This window comes from Lissotriton helveticus, chromosome 5_1 (assembly GCF_964261635.1).
Source record: "Lissotriton helveticus chromosome 5_1, aLisHel1.1, whole genome shotgun sequence".
Taxonomy (NCBI): Eukaryota; Metazoa; Chordata; class Amphibia; order Caudata; family Salamandridae; genus Lissotriton; species Lissotriton helveticus.
The window spans coordinates 346,278,180-346,293,755 of record NC_136065.1 but is presented as its reverse complement, the minus strand read 5'-3'; the positions used below and the strand labels follow the sequence as shown (position 1 = coordinate 346,293,755).

At 50.2% G+C, this 15,576-nt stretch overlaps 1 protein-coding gene across 1 annotated transcript in view; it reads left to right on the top strand.

Annotated features, from left to right (window-relative positions):
- The window catches only part of MORN1 (MORN repeat containing 1), a 1,183,152-nt gene that overhangs the window by 1,036,907 nt on the left and 130,669 nt on the right, over positions 1-15,576 (top strand). The gene's annotated exons all lie outside the window — the stretch shown is intronic.

Sequence of the window (15,576 nt, the reverse complement as noted above, 5' to 3'; positions counted from 1 at the left end):
TGCTAAAATGTATTCACGTTTTGGTGTGAAAATTGGAAATTTCTATTTGAAACATCTTTGTGTGCGATTTCTGTGCGCTAGAGAACCCACACTTGTAAGATATGGTGGTTTTATTTAATTGTTTTGAAGTATTATACATTACTGGCTGTCCCTTCTTGGATACTTCTGAGCCATGTAGGTGAGTGAGAGACTTGGTTATTGTGTATATAGGGGCAGCTAGAATCCAGTCAGCACCCTGAGGCCCTGGTCCGATCAGTCGATGATGCATTTTGATTGACTATAACACAAGCCATCAGGGGAATGTGATGGATTTTCTGACAATGTGAGAATAGGGTAGCCACCTTTCGAAGACAAAAATACCATTCCGAGATAGATCTTTGAGAACAGGAAAAATACCAAACATAATGCTGTAATTACCCAAGTTTTCACGTTTTTCTTTACAAAATAAATCAATTTCAGTACACATGTTCCAACATGTTTTTCATAGCAAACTGAATCTGCGGAATCCCCGGGCGTTTTGAAGTATCACACTTTATGTTGTGCCAGTTTTGTAATCCGACCCTAAATATAGGTTCAGCAGGATTTCTGGTTGCCCTAAAGAGTGTAGTAGTAGCGAGCATGATTTCTGGTTGCCCTAAGAAGTGTAGTAGGGAGCAGGATTTCTGGTTGCCCTAAGAAGTGTAGTAGGGAGCAGGATTTCTGGTTGCCCTAAGGAGTGTAGTAGGGAGCAGGAGTTCTGGTTGCCTAAAGAGTGTAGTAGGGAGCAGGATTTCTGGTTGCCCTAAGGAGTGTAGTAGGGAGCAGGAGTTCTGGTTGCCTAAAGAGTGTAGTAGGGAGCAGGATTTCTGGTTGCCCTAAAGAGTGGAGTAGGGAGCGGGATTTCTGGTTGCCCTAAAGAGTGTAGCAGGGAGCGGGATTTCTGGTTGCCCTAAAGAGTGTAGTAGGGAGCGGGATTTCTGATTGCCCAAAGGACTGTTTGCTACCTCTTACATTTTGTTTGCTTTAGATACTTGCACAAGTGCACCATTGCCTACGTGACGTTTGTTCATGTGCTTGAGTGTCTGACATTTATTGCAGTATTATACCTCTACTTGTACTTTGTACGCTTTTGTAACTTGCACACATGTCACTTTTTCCTCCTGTAATGTACCTTTGCTATCTCTTGTATTTTGTTTGCTCGCAATTGTCACTATTGCCTCATGTAACTTAACTTTTGCTTTTCTAATTTGTTCACTTGCAATTTTCTCCTCATGTATCAGTACTGTTCCTATTGTGAAGCGCTCTGACACCTTCGGGTAAAGTCCGCGCTATATAAAAACACATAAATAAATAAATAAATAGGGAGCAGGATTTCTGGTTCCCTAAAGAGTGTAGTAGGGAGCGGGATTTCTGGTTGCCCTAAAGAGTGTTGTGGGGAGCGGGATTTCTGGTTGCCCTAAAGAGTGTAATAGGGAACACACATTCGGGTCCGAATCCCTGGTCGGGCTCGAGTCGGGGTACCACGCGGGTGGATGGCGTCCCCCTACTTATTTTACAGGGTGAACGCCATCCCCCCTGCCAAACAGCTGCACTTCACCTTTTTGGCCTCTCTGGGGCGAGATCGGAGCCACCTTTCGTGACGTCACTTCCTATTGTGACGTCACTTCCGGTGACAGCGTCCCCCCACTTCATTTTTTTTAGGACTTGTGCCCTGGTATTGATGTATTTAAGCATTACAAAGTGTACTTGTACAACTTTGCTGCCTCACTCGTGTAGGTGATTGCCCAACAATTCAGACAAATCCTCAACTTCAGTATCAAACCCCTCCCCCCCACCCCCCGTTTATGTTAACCAGTGAAAAGTATTTACATTTGTGCACTCTACCGACCTGGAGCAGCAGCAGAACTGCGTTCCAGTCGTGCAGCTAAATATACACAAGGTCCAACTGGCGCGGGCAGCGGACGAATCCACTCACGTCTCAATTCAGACAGCGCGGGAAAGCTCCGGAGGCCTCGCTCTTCCAAGGCGCGCGCGCCAAATCGCATCACGGCTCGGCTTCCCATGATGAGCCCGGGGAGAAGCTCCTCACGTAGCCCCGGGTCCCACGAGTGTCTGCCGCTCCTGACCTGCGACAGCCCGGTGCGCTGCAGACAGATTCATAATAAAAGACAAGTCTAACCCCTGAATAATGGATGGGCCGCAGGGGACGGCTGCCGCGCTCGCCCGAGCAGGTCACGGATGCGCCGTTTTGCAGCAGCTGATCAGTTCTTAGACAGGGCTCTGAGGAGGCGCGAGCTGAGAGGACAGGCCGCGCTGTTGTAAGGTTCGGAAATGAGGCCATAACCCATGCTAAGTTATCAGGTTAACCACTGGCTTTGTAATTAAGGACCATTAAGATGCATTTTAGGTAAATTAATCTGAGATAGCTTTCCAGAAACCAGTGCTTAGTTGCCAGTGGAGCTCATCGGCACTCATCTTCCGGGGACTGGCACTTATTTTGACCCAATGATATAATAAGAATATGCAGTTCATTTTAAAGGCGGTAGAACAAGTGCGTATAGGTACAGTTTATCAGAGGGGGAATATGCTCCAAAAGGAGCAAGTGCCCTCACACACTTGTATGGGTGTCATGCTTTACTTAATCAAACAGCAGTTCTATAAAAAGATCTCTGGTAAAGTGCTCTCTTGTGGTTGCCCGTCGGGCATTGTAGTACCTACCCGACTAGAAGCTTGCCCGATGATGAAGCATGCCCAGGCTTTAAGTGGGCTGGGTCTCACCGGGTCTGAGCACCAGCAGTTTTTTTAAGGGGCTTCAACTTCAAAACGGGTCTCTATCGGGCACTGTTTTGTGCCTTGGCACAGGCGGTCCACTTTGTTTTCCCGGACTGCAGTGACAGCAGGCACATCAATGTGCGCGTGGTAAGTGTTGTAGGGGAAGGGAAATCCTTTAAAGAGAGTCATTTTCTCTCTGGATTTCCCTTCTCTTTTTGAATCTCAGGAGCAGCAACATTGTCGTGGTATCAGGCCAGACCCTATGCCCCACGGGGGGATCACCTTCAATGGAGTAGAAGGGAGCTGATGTCTCTCCGCTGTGCCACCTCCAGCCCCTGTTTACACAGCTTGAGAGTGGAGGAGAATGCGGGCTGTGAGCACTGCCACTTTTTTTATAATCTGGAAAGGGATGTGGGTTGCAAGCACCACAACCTGGCCTGCGGCCTGTTGAATGTACGCTCCCTGCGGAAACACAAGCTGGATCTGTACGATCTACTCACTGAGAAGCAGTGGGATCTTGTGTTTCTCACAGAGTCCTGGCTAGACGAGGGCTCTGCCCCTGATGTTTTGGAGGCGTTGCCAGAAGGCTACACAATACTTAGGCAGGATAGACCCACCGGAAGAGGAGGGGGCATAGCTATTGTAGCCAAGCAACGCCTACGATGCCACTTAGACTACTCCCCCATTTTGGACAGCGAGGCGGGTAGCTTTACCATTAAGGTAAATGACGGCTACACGCTGAAGGGTCTTCTGATCTACAGACCCCCTGGCCCTATGGCCAGGTTTGCGGAGAGCCTGGTCGAAGGCATTATTGAGGCTGCATTACGCAGGGACAAGTTCCTGGTACTGGGGGACCTTAACATGCACCTGGATGACTTCATGGACAAAGCAGCCATGGACTTCTGCCAGGCGTTGGGGGCCCTCCAGTTGAATCAGATAGTAAGGGGCCCCACTCACCAGCTGGGCCACCTACTGGACCCCATATTTGTCAACTGGGGGGAAGTAGACGCCCTGACTCCCATTCCTATTCCTTGGTCGGACCATCACCTGGTATCTTTTACCATACGCATCCCGGGGGTTAGACTGCCGGAGCCAGCGCCACTGTACCACCCTAGGCGGAGATGGGCCACCTTCTCCCAGGCTAAGTTCAGTGCGGCACTTATTAGAGGGGGGAGTCCCGGGGGGGGATGATGTGGATACAGCTAATGCCAACCTATGTAAACGCATCACCGAGGCACTTGATTGCACGGCCCCACTCTCCCTTGCAAAATTGGGTGGCCGCACTCAAAAAACAGCCCTGTGGTATAGTGACGAGCTTCGAGTCGCTAAAGCAGCACTGAAGCGGGCTGAAAGGCAGTGGCGGGGGGCTTTTGCCATGGATGCCAAGGAAATATATCTAACTGAGAGGCGCGCCTATCATGGGCTAATTAGGAAGACCAAAGCGGCACACTATGCCACTAGGATTATGGAGGCTGGGAATTCCACGAAAGAACTGTTTTTGGTATACAAAACTCTTTCGGGTGGGATGCCCTCCACTGTACCAGATGATAGCTCAGTGGAATCCTGTAATAGGATTGCGGACTTCTTTGCCGAAAAAGTAGCAAAAATATACTCGGCCTTCCCTAGCCATCCTACCGCAGGATCAGAGTTTGTGGAATCCCTGAGGGAATGGGGGGACCGACACGTGCTGACTAACTTTGTCACCCCATCCCCGGAGATTCTTTTGAAGATCTGTGGGTCAGTTAAATCAGGCTCCCCCTCGGGACCCTACCACGCCTAAACGGCTAGTCGACAGCTTACCAGTTCTGGAACCATACATTAGACATCTTTTGGACGTCTCCTTCAGGACCAAGACTGTGCCCAGAGACTGGAAACATGCGGTGGTGCTACCTCTCCAAAAGAAGCCTAACATCAGCTTCGAAAAATTGGAAAACCTCCGGCCTATCTCCCTCTTACCCTACATGGCTAAAGGTGCGGAGAAAACGGTAAATATACAACTGATGGATTTCGTGGAAGAGGCTGCCCTCCTGCACGAGACCCAGTTTGGTTTCCGTCCCCGCCACTCGACTGAATCAGCGCTTCTGATGGCAGTGGAGACCTTACGTCAGGGGGTGGACAAGGGCCAGACTATGGCTCTCATCTTACTGGATCTAAGTGCAGCATTCGACACTGTAGCTCATACCACCTTGCTATAGTGTCTGAATGAAGAAGGGTTATCAGGAGCTGCACTTGAATGGATCCAGTCCTTCCTGACAGGGAGAGGCTTTCAGGTTCGACAGGGAGATTGTTACTCTAGGGAGATTGGTTTGGGCCAGGGCGTGCCTCGGGGCTCGTCCCTGAGCCCAACCTTATTTAATCTCTACGTCTCCCCGGTGGCGCCCATCGCTGAAAGCCACGGTCTGCACATAGTGTCCTATGCCGATGACACGCAGTTGGTCATCTCCCTCTCGCGCGCGCCTGGTCTTGCGGTGGACAGATTCAGGGCCTGCATGCAGGAACTGGCTACCTGGATGTCCACCAACTGTCTCAAGCTAAATGGCAGCAAGACTGAGGTGCTCGTGGTGGGGGGAGCCCGTCTGTTTGGTCATCGGCGTGGTGGCCATCATGTCTAGGGGAGGTCCCTACACCCTGTCATGAAGCCAGAAACCTGGGAGTGTGGTTTGACGCGGAACTGTATTTTGGACCTCAGATAGGCCGTGTGGTGGGGGTCTGCTTCAGCGTCCTAAAAAGCTTGCGGAAGGTATTAGATCTCCTCCCCATGACAGCCCGCAGGACGCTGGTGCATGCCTTCGTCACATCGCGCCTGGATTATGGCAATCTGCTTTATCTGGGAGCCACCGGTAAGGCCATCAACCGCCTCCAGGTGCTGCAAAATGCAGCTGCTCGCCTAATTCCCTAAGAGATCAGCGTCCAGGGCAACCCTTCAGGCCCTTCATTGGCTCCCAGTAAGGAGCAGGGTCGAGTTTAAGGCCCTTTGCACATGCCACCGCATCTTGGGTGGTAAGGCACCAGCTCCGCTTCAGGGTTTGATCACCTGGTACGCGCCTGCGCGCGCTCTGCGGTCCTCCTGTGGCGGGCTCCTAAAGGTCCCAAGGATGAAAAAGGCACGCATGGGGGGCAGGTCCTTCAGATACTTGGCCGCGAAAAGCTGGAATGCCTTGCCACTGGACCTTCGCCTGGAGCCATCCGAACTGGGCTTCAGGAAGAAGTTAAAAACTCACCTCTACACGCAGTAAGCCGGGCTGACCATGCGGTGCGACTCTGCTGATTCCACTCACCAAAGCGCGGGGACACGCCATCTGTGCGTAACCAGGCGCTTTATAAACTTCCCTAATAATAATATTAATAATCACCAGGGCTTTAAGTGGAAGTGTTTTCAATATTATATACAAGCCATAGTTGCTGCTTAATTATCTCATGCAACTAGCAACCATTGACAAAGCCAATAGTCCTGACTTGTAGGTATGATGTGACTTGTTGTATCATATATCTGGACGTAATGACATGAACAGCAAAATACAAGTTGGGTGGCACACTGTGCTAAACACAGATTTTTAGCGTACGTGTTTTTAAGCTCCGCCCTTAATTACATTGACCACGCCCCTTTGAGACCCCCCCGTTTTTTTCATCCCATTTAAAGCCCTGAGCATGCCATCCATACATGTGTGTGAGGTTACTTGCTCCTATTGGAGCATATCCCCCCTTTGATGAACTGCATCTATACACACTTATTCCACAGTCTTTGAAAGGAACTGCATACTCTTGTTGGATCAATAGATATAGTAAGGAACTGGTATGCTGGACCCAAATGCTCCTGGTCTCCCTCCTCATTTGATGTACTTATTTTGACCCATCAGATGTTCGCAAGAGAGGGAAAAAAGAGGACAGAAGGAGGGAGAGAAAGAATGAAAAAAGCCACAAAGGGAGAAAGCAGGAACCTGCAAGAGTGAGGTAAAGGGGTCCACCAGAGAGTCTGGTAGTGTATTAAAAAGACATGAGGGGAATTCAAGACTCTGCAGCCTTGGTATGTGGTGTGTCAACATTTAATAGCGCCGGCCGCAAGCTTGCATCAGCACTCATTCTTTTACAAATGTCAGAAACTCTCCCATGGATCCGGTCCCCTGCTTTGAAGTGACTGCATGACAGCATGTAAGTTTAATATAATGATCCTTCACTATCAAACTTGGCGGAATGTACTCTAAGATAATTTGCCAACTGCTTGACTTGGGTTCTGGTCTCGGCTTCTTTGTTTGATCTAATTTATGTGATCAAGAAAAATCCATCTGTGTGTAATCCTGGTCCATTATTTGGCAAAATATAGAGTTATTTAAAAAAGGTTGTAGAACAGTAAGGAGGCCTGCTTAAAAACTGAATGATCTGATAGAGATTCTAGCCACAGGTCCCTTACCTTAGAATTATCCCTAAGGGTCAGACTGGATCTGGAAAATGTTTGCGAGTAGTACCTCTGCATGCCTGTAAGTGGTGTCAATCGGCTCCACGTGGCAATGATGGCATTTTCAGCGCCAGAACTGACGGTGCCTATATACGTGCCATACAAGCCCCTGATGTCATATAGTTTCTTTCTGCGCAAGTCAGCGCTGATCTGGAAAGAGCTAATCCTTGGTAAATTTTTTACTAACTTTTTGTCACTTTTTGTTGAGGTTTTGCTCCTAGTATGGCAGGGATGTCCTCTCAGAAGGCAGGCTTCAAGCTCTGCAGCGCCTGTGACCGCTCAATGTCGGTGACAGGCCCGCATCTTGTAGGCCTCCAGTGCCCTGTGCGCGACCACAATTCTATGGCCTGCTCCGATTGCTGCGCCATGAGTGAGTGATCCCTCAAGCTCCTGGTGGCTTGACGTGCGGTCGAGAGGGAGGTCCTGGGAGTGGTTGGGGTGTCAGAGACCCTCGTCAAACTCGAAGTCATCTGGAAATTCGGATAAGTACTGCAAAAAGAAGAAGACATCCAAGAGGTCTTTGACTTCTCCTCGTCCATCGTTCAATGAGATAAGGGAACTTTGACATTCGAGGTCTGGCTCCGTGGTTGAGCCAGCACCTGGGCAGTCTCTGCACTTCCCAGAGTTTACGGGATCCAGAGCGACCCCTGCCCAATGGAGAGAACTTTATGATGCTGTGTACCTCATGTTTTGGCAGCCTGTTCCCTCTCGTGCTACTTCGGGCCCACAAGTTCAGGAGGGGCCCCTAGTGGATCCACGCTGGCGGCCCCGGCACCTGTCAGGCACCCTTGGACCCACAGATGGATCCAGACCGGTGCCAGTCGCGCCACCTCAACCTTCCTCAATGCCGATCCTTATGTTAAAACTGGGTGATTTCCCCCCCATTCTGATCCCAGATTCCGACTCAAAGCTGGATGGGCGACACCAGACATCGACTCCGGCGCCGACTGGAGCAATGAAGAATACCAGCATTATGACCCAAAAATGGACTGGTGTGAGGAACTGGCGGACTGAATACCTCTCCAGATACTGGCATGCTTTCTTCCCCTACCATGGCTAAGGAGGAGGTTGCGTCGTTTGCTACAGTGGTGAGGAGTGCAGCAGAGGTCTTGGACCTTGGCTTGCCCTCGGTGGCAGTCAAGACGGACTTCTTGACAGAAATGCCTCAACCAGGAATGTCCAATTCTGAACCGCTTCTCCCATTTAATTAAGCTTTTACTGACATCCTGCTTGGATCTTGGTCCAAGCCCAAAACAGGGGTGCCTGTGAACATGAATGTTGCTTGCATCACCACACCCCAGGGGACTTCAACTTCCTCATGATTCACCCTACCCTGGAGAGCTTGGTGGCCCAAGCCTCTATTTCCCACATAAATCCTGGCGCATTCCCAACCGCACTACAGAATCTTTAAACCAAAATGCTGGACAACCTAGACAAGAAGATGTTTTCTTCCACAAGCCTGGCACTATTGTCTGTGAACACCGTGTGTCTTTTGGGCCACTCTTCCCATGCACTTTGGTATATGGTTGCGCAGGGTCTGCCAATGGTCCACAAGGAGGCCCATGCTGTACTCTCCCAGGCAGTTGCAAAACTGGAGAGACACAGCTAAGTTCACAATCACATGTGGACTGTACACCACTGACTCACTGGGCAGAATGGTTTCCTCGATAGTCACCTTACAGCGCCACGCCTGGTTGAGGACAACTGGCTTTTTTTAGGATGTCCAAACTTCGCTTATAGACATGCCGCTTGATGGCTTGTGTCTCTTCGGAGGCAAGACAGATTCAGCCCTGGAGCACTTTAGGATAGCAGTTTAACAGCCAGATCCTTGGGCCTTTTCATAGTCCCTCGTCACCCCCAATCTACTTTTTTCTCCTTTCGTGGCCATGGGAGGGGCTTCCAGCCCTGTCTGTACCCGCCCAGCCACTGCAGCGCGCAAGCTTCACAGCCTCTGCGTGGCCAAGGATGCGGTGCCCACAGGCCTCATGGGTCAGGCAGCCAGAGGTCAGGCCAGTCCGCCACCCACCCGTCAACTGCGGCCTCTAAGCCCTTATAGTTTGCCCCCTTATCATCATGGGTACCAAGTGGGTGGTAGGATCCGCCATCACCTGCACCACTGGCAGGCTATCAGATCAGACCAATGGGTTTTGAGGATTGTCTAGAGGGGCAACTTTCTCCCCTTCAAGACTACCCTTCCACCCCTGCCACCTGCTTGTGACAGGCTGATGAAGGACCATCTTTCTCTGCTCTGTCGTAAAGTAATGGCTCTCTTGGGCAAGGAGGCCATAAAGAGGTTGCCAATGCCAGAAGTAGGCCATAGTTGCTATTTCCACTATTTTCTGGTTCCCAAGAAATACTGGGGCTCTCATCTTATCTTGGGCCTGCACCCTCTCAATTTCATCTACAAGAACGTGAAGTTCAAAATGCTCACATTCGCTGAAGTCTTGTCTGCACTGGAACCAGGAGACTGGGTGGTACATTGGAAATGCAGGACGCATAATTCCACATTACCTGTGGTTCGCAGTGGGCCGCAAGCACTTTCACTTTGCTATGCTCCCTTTTGGCCTCACCAGTGCCCCTTGAGTGTTTACCAAGGTGATGATGCTGCTCATCTGCGGATATCAAGGGAGCAGTCTTCCCCTGTCTTGATGACTGGCTGTTGAAGGCAGGCTTTCCCTTAGGCTGTCTTCTTCCCTGACTACAGTAGACCTCCTGCATTCACTGGGGTTCACTGTCAATGTGCCAAAGTCACACCTGGCTCCCTTTCAGATGCTCCTTTTCATCAAAGCTGTTCTTGACATGGTGCTGTTTCGAGCCTATCCTACCGAACAATTAGTCCAGGATATTTGGGCTATGATACCGATGTTCCAGCCTCTATCCTGGATTTCAGTAATACTGACTTAGAGGCTGCTGGGCCTCATGGCCTCCTGCATGCCGCTTGTGACACATGACTACTGGCATATGCAGGCTCTGCGATTGGACTTGAAGTTCCAGTGGGCGCAGCGTCAGGGCTATCTCTCCGACATGGTTCAGATCTTGGAGGGAACTGCACACAATCTGCAGTGGTGGTTAACAAACCATGATTGGGTCAGCGGCTGACCCCTTTCCCTTCCCCAACCAAATCTGACAGTAGTGACAGATGTGTCACTCCTGGGATGAGGTGGCCATCTGGGAGAGGTGGAGATCAGAGATCTCTGGTCTCTGGCAGAATCTGGACTCCAAATCAACCTTCTGGAGCTCCTGGCAATACGGCTGGCATTAAAAGCCTTTCTGCCCTCCATCAAGGGGAGGGTAGTGCAGGTGTTCATGGACAACGCCAACCCCATATGGTATTGCAACAGACAAAGTGGGTGGGTTGCGGACCCTTTGTCAAGAGGACCTGTATCTCTTGTCATGGGTGGAACTTCAGGATATTTCCCTGGTCGTTCAACACCTGGCAGCTCTCTGAATGCCAGGGCTGACGAACTCAGATGCATAGCGGACCACGAATGACGTCTCTAAACGGAGGTGGTTCAAATTCTCTTTCAGCCGTGGGGAGAGCCTTGGTTAGACCTGTTCACCCCGCTGAGAACATGCAGTATCAACAGTTCTGCGTGCTGGAATTTCCAAGGCTGCTCTTGCTCAGTAACGTTTTTCATCTGAGAAGAGCTCGGGCCTCCTGAACGCCTTTCCACCCATACCACTCCTGCCCAGAGTTCTCAAGAAGATCAGGAACTACCAGGCCCAAGTCATCCTAGTGGCTCCGAACTGAGCTCGTAGAGTTTGGTATCCCGAGCTGTTGAGCATGGCCATTGGTCCTCCGATCAGGCTCCCCTTTCAGGAAGATCTCCTACCGCTGCAGCAGGGGAGAATTATCCACCCAATCCTGGCAATGCTCCACCTTCTTGTGTGGAGATTGAGCAGTGACAGTTGACAGTCTTCGACCTTCCGCCCGAAGTCTGCGATGTTATTATGGCGGCCAGGCCCCCTCCACCAAAATGGTATATACCTGCTGTTGCAGCAAGTTTGTGGCATGGTGTGCAGAAAAGCAGGCTGACCTCATTTCTGCTCCCCTTTCTCGGGTTCTTCTATTTATTCTTTCCCTTGCCCAGCAGGTCTCTGCTCTAGGCACATTAAAGGGTTATTTTTCTGGTATCTCAGCCAACCCTCTTCAAAATCCCTTTTACACATATATTCTTGAAAGGTTTACAGCATATGTTTCCTCATTCTCCCTTTATCATGACTCAGTGGATCCTTAATATTGTCCTGACGTTCCTGATATACGCGCTCTTTGAACCTTTGCACAACTTTGCTCTCAGGCTTGTTTCCATCAAGAAGGCTTTCCTGGTATCAATAACTTCTGCTGGGAGAGTCAGTGAGCTTCAGGCTTTGTCATCCAAGCCTCCATACCTGAACATCTACCCAGACAAGCTGGTTCTATAAATTAGAGATTCCTTTCTTCCGAAAGTTGTCACTCCCTTTCATGTAGGTCAGTCCATCACTCTGCTTACTTTTTACATACCGCCACATACCTCTAAGGAAGTGTAGCAACTTTACCGACAGGACCCACAAAGAGCATTGTTGTTCTGCCTTGACCGATTGAATGAGTTTTTGATAGATGACCAACTCTTCGTGGGGTATGTCGGAGCGAAGGAGGGAAAGGATATGGAGAAATGGACCATCACCTGATGGATCATGATCTGCAGTAAAATTTACTATGCATTTGCCAAGAAGCAACCCTCTGAGGGTTTGCCTGCTCATTCCACCAGAGCCAAGGCTTCCACCACAACTTTAGAATAATGTGTTCCGGTCCTGTATATCTGCCAGGCAGCAACGTGGGCTTCCCTGCACATGTTCACAAAACACTACTGCCCTGACAGTCAGGTCCATTGGGATGGGCACTTTGCCCGCTCGGTCCTGCAGGACTTTTTGGAATTAAATTGTTTTGCAGAACCACCTCCGGGAAGGTGTTGCTTGCGTATCTATTGTGAGATAAGTAATCTGCAGCTAGACGCCTCGGTTAGATGGACACGTTACTCACCTTTGGTTAGGCCTTATCTGGTAGAGACTCTAGCCACAGATTTCTTACCAGCCCACCTATCCTCCCTGGTCTCCGAACGGATTTCTAGGGACAGGGTATTTCTTCTTTCAGGGCCCTAGTTTTCCACACCAGTGGTCCGGGTTCTACGTGGAGCCATGCTCATGGCAAGGAAAGTCGTGAAAAGTAACTGACATCAGTGCGCTAGGGAGACACCTATATAGGCACCACACACATCACTTCCGGTGCAGACGCTGCCCCACACAGAGCCAATCGAAGCCACCAACGGGCGTGCAGAGGTACCCCTCACAAAATAATTCCGGATCCAATATGATTTCTGGGGATAATACTAAGGTAAGTAATCTGCGGCTGGATAGAGTCTCTACCAGATAAGGCTTTAACAAAGGTAAGTAACTTGTCCTTTACATTTGTAAATAAAAGATTATGTCCACTAAAGCCTCTTGTCTTTTCTTTTCTGATAGATACATCTGCCGTGTGGATTCCTCACCTTGTGAATATCCCCTTGCGTCAGCAACATTCGGAAATTCTTTTGTAGCTTCGCGCCGACGTGGATCCGGATGTCACAGAGGCACGGCATCGCACGCGACCTCGCTGACGTCACCGGCGCCTATAACAGGCCCACGCCGGCGTGATGACATCAGCTCCCTTTTTTCCGCGTCGTCGACGCTAACGGTTTTCAGGGATCGTGTAGTAGCTTACAGTAACTTTGTTACTATTTCTTCGTATTTGTGTCTTTCTTCATTCTCTTCGGGATGTCGTCGAAGAAGACGGGATTTAAAGCCTGCGGTGAATGTGGCAAGACTATGTCAATCACCGACCCCCACGAATGTTGTGTCTGGTGTTTGAGCTCCGACCATGATGTCGAGGACTGTTCCTGCTGCAAAAAGATGACTCCAAAAGCCTTAAGAGAGAGGGAGACAAAGCTCCTCATGGCGAAACTCAAGAGCAAGAAAGCTAAGAAGTCATCGAAATCTCGATCTCGCCGATCGAGGTCGAGGTCGAGGTCAAGGTCTCGTTCGAGGTCACACTCGGAGTCATCGTCAGCTCACGCTTCGAAGTCTTCGAAGAAGAAACACAGGAGGAAGTCCCATGAGTCACGTCATCACTCTGGGAAGGACTCTAGCTCGAAACCGAAGTCCCAGATCAAACTCGTGAGTAAAGAAGTGGAGGTTTCGGAGTCGGAACATGAAGAGACTTTGCATCCGGTTTCACCCGAACCTCAGGAACAGGTCCATTCTCCGATTCCATCCAATCCTTCTGGTCAGGAGGATGAAGGTGAGGAGCAGGGGGCTGGTGGAGCCGAAGTTCCGGCACCCGATGGTTCATCGACTCCGGTTCCGGCGCCCGAAGAAGAGGTCGACGTCGTATCGACTCCGCCTCCCCAGGAACAACCGAGAGGTCCATATCCTGAGTTTCCGACTCCAGGTCAGGATCCTACCCAGTTCCTGAACGCCATGTATGGTGTATATTCAAGGGCAATGTTCCCGTCTGGTGCACCTGTTGGTCCCACGGGTCCTATGGCCTTTAACTTAGGGGTTCCGCAGGCTTATGCCCCTGCACCCTTCATGCCCTTTATGCCGGCTCTACCGCCGCATTGGCATTTTCCGACACCACCGGTGTCGTCGACGCCGAAGCGCACGACGCCGGCTCCATCGACGCCGATCCCATCGACGCCGATACCCGTGACTCCGAGGCAAGATTCTGTCCGACCTCGTGTCGAGAAGCCTCGTCCGATGTCGGGTTCGACGCCGGCGGCGACCCCGTCGGAGTCGGTTCCGAATCCTTTGACTTCGGTTGTGAAAGAAAGGTCTCGGAGAAAGGCCCAGAGACTTCTGGAAGAGGAGAAATATGGGTATTCTGATACTGAGGAAGGAGAGTTACAGGATTCTGAGGATCCCTTTGATGACTTATGTGAGGCCAGTGGTCTTGAGCTATCACCTGAATGGGAGTTGGCTTCTGTATCGAATGCTCCATCTAAGGATGTGGTGCCTTACCACACTGTCATTAAGAAGGCAGCGAGTTTACTAAACATAACTCTACCAACAGCTGATTATAAGCCCAATATTTTAACTGAGGTGCTTCATTCACCCTCATCTGTGATCGAACCTATGTTACCATTCAACGAGGCATTGTCTGAACCTATCTATGAGGTCTGGAAAAAACCCTTATCTGCTCCAGCGGTTTCTAGAACGGTGGCGAGAAGGTATAGAGCTGCACCGGAGGATCCTGCATTTTTAACAACGCATCCTCTTCCTGAGAGTTTGGTAGTGCAGGCTGCCTGCTCTAAAAAATCTGCTGGAGCATTTCCACAGGTTCCTGGAGACAAGGAATCCAGGAAACAGGACCAAAATGCAAAAAAGGTTTTTTCATCAGCCAGTATGGCATTGAAATCAACCAATGCTACGTGTTTGATGGGGAGATATATCCATGCTTTGATGGACTCTGTCAAGCAACTTATTCCAAAGGTTCCTGAGGAGGACAGGAAGGATTTTCAAGAAGTAATCTCGGACACCCAAGCAGCTGCGAGACAGGTCATCCAGAGTGGTTTGGACACTGCAGACTCGGTGGCAAGAGTCATGGGTTCCTCTGTGGCTACTAGGAGAGCTGCTTGGCTCAAATCTTCAGAGTTTTCTGCTGATGTCCAGTCTGCGTTAATGGACTTACCTTTCGATGGTTCAGGTCTGTTTGGAAAAAAAGCTGATACTGCCTTGGAGCGTTTTAAGGACAGTAGGGCCACTGCAAAATCTTTGGGCCTTCAGTCCAGGGGTACTACCGGAAGACGCTTCAGAGGATTTGGACGATCTTCCTTTCGATCTTACAGATCGTCCCAGCAGCAGCCTCAGCAGCAGCAGAACACGCTGTACAAGTCGTACAGAGGCAGACAAAGACCCCGTCCTAGAGGTCGTCAAGCTTCCTCCTCCTCCTCCTCCTCTCCTTCCCAACCCCCGGCCAACGCAGCAAAGCAGCCCTAGATCCGCCATTCCGGATCATGTGGGCCCAGTAGGGGGTCGGCTTACTCATTTTCTACAAGATTGGGAATTTATAACATCGGATCTTTGGGTTCTCAATCTTGTAGAGAATGGGTATGCTCTTCCTTTCCAGGAATTCCCTCCCAATTACCCTCCTTGCCAGGGTTATTGTTCGGAAGACCACCTGCTTCTCCTGCAGGAAGAAGTCCTGGCACTATTCCGAAAGGGTGCAATAGAGGTGGTTCCAGAGCAGGAAAGGGGTCAGGGGTGCTACTCCCGGTATTTCCTGATCCCCAAGAAAGATGGCAGACTTCGGCCAATCCTGGACCTCAGGATTTTGAACCTTTACCTGAAGCAGGAAAAGT